Raw genomic sequence first — 7,574 nt, 5'->3', positions numbered from 1 at the left:
CAGGCTGGTCTCCAACTCCTGAGCTCCAGGCTGGTCTCGAACTCCTGAGCTCAGGCAATCCACCCGCCTTGGCCTCCAAAAGTGCTGGGATTACAGGTGTGAGGCACCACGCCCGGCCTCATTGATGTAATTCTATTCCTTTCCATCTCCACTTGCTACAGTACATCTCTCTCGTTATTAATAGTAGCCAGAAGTAGTCAATACACACACACAAATAGTCTGAGCTCTTCCAATGACATCTCCAAAGCTTGGAAACTCCATCAGTACCTGCTCTGTTATTCAAGACATCACAGTTTAACTAGTGGTTTGCCATAACGTAACATAGATCACCAGATCCTCACCTTATATCTGTGTCTTCATGACCTGCTTTCTGATGGGCAAGTTAATGCCTTATAGTTCAGGTTTTTATTACAGCAGAACCCCAGTTCTGGTACTTAGTAGGGTAAAACCCCACATCTGGTACTTATTAGGGCAAAACCCTACTCTTGGTGCTAACTTTTAAGTTATTGTACAGTATGAGCTGCTGCTGTAACAACGATATCCTAAAATAGAGTAGTTTAACCTGGATAGAAGTTATATCTTGCTCATGTACAGGTCTAGAGGTGGGTAGTTTAGAGCTGGTAAAGTGCTTTCCTTAAATCATAGCTTCCAGGTCTGAGTCCAAAGTTGCTTCTTTAGCTCCAGCCACACCTTTTTTTTTTTTTTTTTTTTTTTTGAGACAAAGGTCTTGCTCTGTCGCTCAGGCTGGAGTGCAGTATTATGATCTCAGTTCACTTTAACCACCACCTCCCAGGTTCAAGTGATTCTCGTGCCTCAGTCTCCCGAGTAGCTGGGACTACAGGCGCATGCCACCATGACTGGCTAATTTTTGTATTTTTAGTAGAAACAGGGTTTCTCCATGTTGGCCAGGCTGATCTTGAACTCCTAGCCTCAAGTGATCTGCTCACCTCCGCCTCCACAAAGTGCTGGGATTACAGGTGTGAGTCACCGCGCCCAGCCCAACCATACATTTTTATCCCAGGCTATAGGAGAAACTTGAAAGCTCAAAGGAACATATACTCCTTCCTTTAAAGGGCACATTGGGCTAGGTGTGGTGGATCACGCCTGTAATCCCAGCACTTTGGGGGGCCGAGGTAGGTGGATCGCCTGAGGTCAGGAGTTCAAGACCAGCCTGGCCAACATGGCGAAACCCTGTCTCTACTAAAAGTACAAAAACTAGCCAGGCATGGTTGCGGGCACCTGTAATCCCAGCTACTCAGGAGGCTGAGGCAGGAGAATTACTTGAACCCAGAAGGCAGATGTTGTAGTGAGCCAAGATGGTGCCATTGCACTCCAGCCTGGGTGACAAGAGCAAAACTCCGTCTCAACAAAATAAATAAATAAATAAATAAATAAATAAATAAGTATGACATAGTGGACTTTGGACTTTGGGGTACTTATTATACCCAATGGAGTACTATTTAGCCATGAAAAAGAATGAGATCCTGTCATTTGCAACAATTTAGATGGAACTGGAGGTTGTTAAGTGAACTAAGCATGCAGCCATGCACAGAGAGACAGACTGCATATTCTCACTTATTTGTGGGAGCTAAAATTAAAACACTCTTGGAGATAGAGAGTAGAAGGATGGTTACCAGAGGCTGGGAAGGGTAGTGGGGGATGTGGTGAAAGTGGGAATGGTTAATGGATACAGGAAAAAAAAATCTTGTCTTCCCCATAAATACATACACCTACTATGTACTCACAAAAATTAAAAACTAAAAAAAAAAATAAAAATAAAAGTTACATCAGTGCAGTTTGGGAAGTAAAAAAAAAAAGAAAAGAAAAGAAATGTGTCTAATATCAAACAGCAATTGAAAGGCAAAATTAGGATTCAGCCCCAAGTTGTCAATACTCATCACAATCTTATCCAATTCATTGGGAGCCAAGATCCTGTGGTTAGTACAAAACAAACAAACAAACAAACAAACAAACAAAGGAAGTGCAGGATAAGAGAAAGGGAAGAGTGATAGGAGTGAAGATCTCCTTCCCAGGTGGTCTGATGGGAGCCTCAAGAGAAAAATAAAGGTTTTTTGTTTTTTGTTTTTTGTTTTTCTTTTTCTCTTTTTTGAGACGGAGTTTTGCTCTTGTTGCCCTGGAGTGCAATGGCACAATCTCAGCTCACTGCAACCTCTGCCTCCCAGGTTGAAGCGATTCTCCTGCCTCAGCTTCCCGAGTAGCTGGGATTATAGGCGTGCACCACCACGCCCAGCTAATTTTTTGTATTTTTTGGTAAAGACGGGGTTTCACTATGTTGGCCAGGCTGGTCTCAAACTCCTGACCTTAGGCGATCCACCCGCCTCAGCCTCCTAAAGTGCTGGGATTACAAGCATGAGCCACCGTGCTTGGCTAAGAGAAATAAAGTTTTAGAGCAATTTCTAGATTCTGTGTATTCATGATTAGCTAATATAACTCTCTCTGGGAAGGAAATAATAATTATTAAGAGAATAGTAATTCTTCTTCTTTTTTTTTTTGAGACGGAGTCTCGCTGTGTCGCCCAGGCTGGAGTGCAGTGGCGTGATCATAGCTCACTACAGCCTCAAACTCCTGGGCTCAAGCAATCCTCCCATCTCAGCCTCACAGGTAGCTGGGACTACAGGTGCACACCACCACACCTGGCTAATTTTTAAACTGTTTGTAGAAACAGAGTCTTTCTAAGTTGCTCAGGCTGGTCTCAAACTCTTAAGCGATCCTCCCACCTTGGCCCCCCAAAGGGTTGCGATCACAGGCATGAGCACCCAGCCTCATTTTCAGTTTTAAGGGGCATGTTGAGCACATTGAAAGTTATGTAGGATGACTCCATTTTTCTTTTAAATTTTGGGAACCTGTTCATTTATACATTACTAACAACTCCTTTAGTAATGTTTTTGTGGTTTCTGTGGATTATTTTACCCAGTGGCGAGAGCCTGTTGGTTTCCATTTATTTGCTTGAGTGGATGGAAATACCAGTTCCACCATTCCCTGTCAGGCATTACCTCCTGCAGGTGTGGGAGCCAGTTATGACTCACACCTCATGACGATGGTTGGAAGCCTATGCAATGCTGTCCTTGGCCCAAGGAGATGAAAGCCAGGATTAGGGGCCTGCATCAGTTTAGAAGGAGCTCTAAGTGCCTTAGGAGCCTTCTCAAAGGCCGTAGGAGCGTTTAGAAACACAGGCCTTTCATGCCCTCTGGGAAGAGTCAGGAAATCTGGGAACCAGTTTAATTCTGAACCACTCGCTGGGACTTGCAGAGATCACCCGCCTCTGTGCCTCACAAGTCATCAAAGAGAGGAACTGACATTGATGATCGCTTCCCTCTGTGACATTTCCAGACTCTATACTTACTACGAAACTCATAAAAATAAGGATTGATGAGGCTATGAGGGTGTGGTAAGTGCATTGCTTCCCCAGACTTGAAACACTTAACAGTAGCGTTTCCTGCGAGTAACATCAAAGACGCCTTTGAACTGAACAGGCAGAAATTGAATTCCTTTTCCAGTTCTCTTTCAAACCTTCTGGTTACTTCAAGGGACCACTTTGGTTTGGCGCCAGTGTGTCTTTAAACAATACTATTTATTTATGGATGTTGTGTGTGTGCATATAATTATTTATTTACACATACATGTATAAAATTATATGTATGTAATTTTAGTTTTTACAGGATCATGCAGTAAAATTGAACATTTTCAGAGTTCAGTTCAATAAAAATTTTAACATAGTAACCACTACCGTAATTAGAATTGTAACACAAGCAACCACAATACAAAACAGTTCTATCACCCCCAAAACCTTTAATGCTGCCCCTTTTATTCTAACACCCTTCCCTAACCCCTGGCAACACTGATCTCTCCTCCCACAGCATGGTTTTGTCACTCTTGGAGAATATCATATAAATGGATCATATTAGTGGTACCTTTGAAATTGGCTTCTTTCTTGTTTTGAGATAGAGTTTCACTTTTGTTGCTCAGACTGGAGTGCAATGGTACAATCTTGGCTCACCGCAACCTCTGTCTCCTGGGTTCAAGTGATTCTCCTGCCCCAGCCTCCTGAGTAGCTGGGATCACAGGCGCCCACCACCACACCTGGCTAATTTTTATATATTTTTAGTAGAGACGGGGTTTCACTATGTTGGTCAGGGTGGTCTTGAACTCCTGACCTCAGGTCATCCACCCGCCTCAGCCTCCCAAAGTGCTGGGATTACAGGCATGAGCCCCACACCCGGCCAAGATTGGCTTCTTTCAATCAGGCTACTTATTTTGAGATTCATACAAAGTGTTGTGTGTTTCTCTGCTTTTCTGTTTTGTTGTATTTTATGTTTTCAGCAAGACAGAGGGTCTTGCTCTGTCTCCCAGACTGGAGTGCAGTAGGACAATCTTGGCTTACTGCGGCCTCGAACTCCTGGGCTCAAGGGATCTTCCCGCCTCAGCCTCCAGTATCTGGGACTACAGCTGCATGCCACCATGCCTGGCTAGTTTTATATATATAGATGTATATTTATTTATTTATTTGAGATGGAGTCTCGCTTTGTACGATCTCAGCTCACTGCAACCTCTGCCTCCCGGGTTCAAGAGATTCTCTTCCCTCATGCTCCTGAGTAGCTGGGATTACAGGCACCCATCACTACGCCTGGCTAATTTTTAATATTTTTAACAGAGCGGGGGGGGGTTCACCATGTTGATCCGGTTGGTCTCGAACTCCTGACCTCAGGTGATCCACCCGCCTAGGCCTCCCAAAGTGCTGGGATTACAAGCGTGAGCCACTGCACCTGGCCTGTCGTGTTTTAGTAGTTTGTCCTCTTTATTGTTGAGCAGTGTTTCATGGTATGGGTGAATCACAGTTTATTCCTTTCTTAAGGGATTTTTTTTTTCCCCAGTTTTCAGCTATTGCAAATAAAGCTCCTATGAATAAGCACATGCAGATTGTGTGTGGTTGCATATTGTTCAAAATCCTCTCTGGCTTTACAATTCACTTAGAATAAAATTTGCAGTCCTCCTGCAGTCTGTAAAATCACACCTGTCCGGCCTTTGTCCAGCCTTTGATAGCATTTCCTCCCTGCCTCCTCTGCTCTCTTTCTTCCAGCTATCCTGGCTTTCCTGACTTTCTCTCCACAGGGAAAGCCCAACCCATTTGTAATGAGTTGAATGGTAGACCCTAAAATGTACACTCAGAACCTGCGAATATGACTTAATTTAGAAAATGTTTTTGCAGAAGTGAGAGGTCTCAACATGAGACTATCCTGGATTAGGGTGGTACCTAAATGCAACATCAAGTGTCCTTATAAGACATAGAGGAGGAGGGCTGGGCGTGGTGGCACATGCCTGTAATCCCAGTGCTTTGGGAGGCTGAGGCAGGTGGATTGCCCAATGTCAGGAGTTCGAGACCCCTCTGGTCTACCTGGTGAAACCCCGTCTCTACTAAAAATACAAAACAATTTAGCTGGGTGTTGTGGCATGTGCCTGTAAGCCCAGCTACTCAGGAGGCTGAGGCAGGAGAACTGCTTGAACCCAGGAGGTGGAGGTTGCCATGAGCCGAGATCGTGCCACTGTACTCCAGCCCGGGAGACGGAGTGAGACTCCATTTCAAAAAAAAAAAATACAGAAGTTGATGCAGGCACAGGGAATAAGGCCATCTGAAGATATTGCAGAAACTGGAGTGATGCAGCCACAAGCCAAGGAATGCCTGGAGCCTCTCGAAGTTGGAGGAGGTAAGGATCCTCCCCCAGAGATCTTCAGAGAATGTATGGCCCAGCTGATGCCTCCATGCTGAATTTCTGGCCTCCAGAGTGTAAGAAAATTAATTCCTGTTGTTTCAAGCCACCCAATTTGTAGTAATGTATTATGGCTGTCAAAGGAAATTAATAAACCACCTCAGGGCCTTTACACATGCGATCTCCTCTACCTGGATTACTCTTCCCCCAGATTTTTATGGGGCCCATGTCCTCACTTCCTCCTGGTCTCTCTCCTCAACTGTCACCTCCTTAGAGAGTCCTCCTGCTCGTCTTAAGAGAAGCCCTTACTGTATCCCTCTAACTCTATAATTTGTTGCACTTCTCTTTAAATATCAATCAATTTCGATACATTGTATTTGTTCCCTCTCCTGCCCCACCTCCGCCCCTTTTTTTTAAGAGACAGGGTCTTGCTCTGTTGCCCAAGCTGGAGTGCAGTTGCGTGATCACAGCTCACTGTAGCCAGGACCTCTTGGGTTCAAGCAATCCTCCCTTCTCAGCCTCCCAAGCAGCTAGGATAACAAGCACCTGCCACCATGCTCAGCTAAATTTTTTTGCTTTTTTTTTTTTTTTAAATTTTTTAGACAGAGTCTTGCTCTGTTGCCCAGGCTGGAGTGCAATGGCATGATCTCAGCTCATCGCAACCTCCGCCTCCTGGGTTCAAGCGACTCTCCTGGCTAAGTTTATTTATTTACTTATTTATTTTTATTTTTTTGAGACGGAGTCTCACTCTGTCGCCCAGGCTGGAGTGCAGTGGTGTGATCTCGGCTCACTGCAAGCTCTGCCTCCCGGGTTCAGGCCATTCTCCTGCCTCAGCCTCCCGAGTAGCTGGGACTACAGGTGCCCGCCACCATGCCTGGCTAATTTTTTGTATTTTTAGTAGAGACGGGGTTTCACTGTGGTCTCCATCTCCTAACCTCGTGATCTGCCCGCCTCAGCCTCCCAGAGTGCTGGTATTACAGGCGTGAGATACTGAGCCCGGCCTGTTTTTTTTTTTTTTTTTTTTTTTTGAGAGACAGGGTCTCACTTTTTGTCCCTGGCTGGTCTCAAATTCCTGGCCTCAAGCGATCCTCCTGCCTTGGCCTCCCAAAGTGCTGGGATTACAGGCATGGGCCACCACGCCAGGCTTGTTTCCCTTTTTAAAAAAATCACTTGTCCTCTGTGTATATTTGTTTCAGGGACTGTTGATTTGTTTCAGCCTTTGGCTGAGAAGTTTTTTGCACATTTCTCTAGTGACAATCTTTCTTTATCTGGGGATAGGACAGATAATTAGTCTTGGAGCATGTTAAAGCTTTGTCTCCCAAGAAAGAATTTACATCTATTACAACATCTTTCTCTCTCTCTCTGGAAAACTGTATCCTTGCTACTAAGATTTTTTTTTTTTTTAGCTTTACAAAAAAGCTGAAAAGATAGCAAGATAATTTTTATCTACTCTTTATCCAGCTTCCCTGAATGTTAACATCTTATATAACCATAATACATTTACTGAAACAAAAAGATTAACACTGGTTCATTACTATTAACTCAACTCCAGACTTTATTTGGATTTCACTAGCTTTATCCGCAAATTTGTCCTTTTCTTGATTCCTGGATCCAGTCCAGGGTACTGTATTGAATTTACTTGTCACATCTCCTTTCCTGCCTCTGGTCTGTGGCAGTGCCTCAGTCTTTCTTTGTTTTTCATGACCTTGACAGTTCTGGAGAGGTCTGATTAGGCATTTTATAGAATGTGACTCAATTTGAGTTCCTTTGCTTGCTATTATATTATACAAAAAATATACACATATATGTGCATAAATATTCATTTATAGTGTTGAAAATATACATAGC

The sequence above is a fragment of the Colobus angolensis genome, unplaced genomic scaffold (assembly GCF_000951035.1).
Source record: "Colobus angolensis palliatus isolate OR3802 unplaced genomic scaffold, Cang.pa_1.0 Scaffold36, whole genome shotgun sequence".
NCBI lineage: Eukaryota > Metazoa > Chordata > Mammalia > Primates > Cercopithecidae > Colobus > Colobus angolensis.
This window is presented reverse-complemented; position numbering follows the sequence as displayed.